Here is a 1,159-nt window from a genome sequence, read left to right as displayed (position 1 = left end):
GAGGTTAACACAACCATCTGGAACAGAGAGTGAAAGATTCCTCTTGTAAGAGTAGCTTAGAGCCTCCAGAAAGATTTTTCCTCACCAAAACCTTCTTATCTCAATTATTTTGTTTTAAATCTGGGGACATTTAGCTTTGAAAAAAACCCAAATTAAAGTTGAACAGCAGCAAAGTAAATATAGGAGTTGTAAAGGGTGTTCTTCAATTCAATCCACTGTCACCACCTTTCTGAAGGCACTTTCAGCTTCAGCACATCTGAAGATGGAATCTGCATTTGGGTTTCTCCCAAACTAACATCATAGATAATTTGCTTCATATACTCAAAAAACACTTTCTAAAGTCCATCTAAAGGGATTAAAATTAATTCTTCACATTAATGAACTAACTGAAACATAAAACATTATGGCAATTCTAAAGTGGTAGTTGTTTCATGACCTCATAAGGATTGTCTTCTAGTGAAATTGTATTTTAGAAACCAAAAGCTTAGTTTTTCAGAGGCAGGGTGACTGAACAAACAGCAATATCTAGGACTTCAATCTGTGGAGGGGAATGTAGAAGCAACCAGCTGAAGTAATAATGAAGTAAACAAGTAGAATCCTAATTAAATGTCTCCCCTTTCTGTGCTTACCAGGAAGCTCTGGCTGAGAGAACACCCAGCTTGGCTACTGGCAGAGAAAAGGTATTTTCAACACTCAAGCAATTCACTCCTCAAACTTCTCATGACCTGGACTTTAATTCTGCAAATTTAGGACCAGTGCTCTGTTGGGGAACAGCATTCTACACAGTATGTTAGAAGGTTCACTTTTGAAGCTGGTAAAATATCCATCCGTTTCCCCATTCCCATGAAATCCATTCCTTTGCATCCAAAGCAGTTGTGCTGGCAGAGCTGTGGGGTGTGAGCTGTCAGGACACATCTCTGCTTCCCTGACACAGGACACAGCCTCTGAACTCCTTGGGTTTCCGTGGAGTGACTCCTGCCCTGGCCAGGGCTGGTACCAAACCCCTGCACAGGAAGCTGTTATCGAGGGGCACAACTGCACAAACCAACTTACTGCTCCTGTTCTCAGGGCTCCCACATTCTGCTTCACATATCCATATTCTGCTCCCACAGAAACAGCTCCAGAAGGGGGATCTTAAAAACACCACCAAAGCAGAGCA

Source organism: Chiroxiphia lanceolata, chromosome 13 (assembly GCF_009829145.1).
Source record: "Chiroxiphia lanceolata isolate bChiLan1 chromosome 13, bChiLan1.pri, whole genome shotgun sequence".
NCBI lineage: Eukaryota > Metazoa > Chordata > Aves > Passeriformes > Pipridae > Chiroxiphia > Chiroxiphia lanceolata.
The sequence above is the reverse complement of the archived record's forward strand: the minus strand, read 5'-3'. Positions refer to the sequence as shown.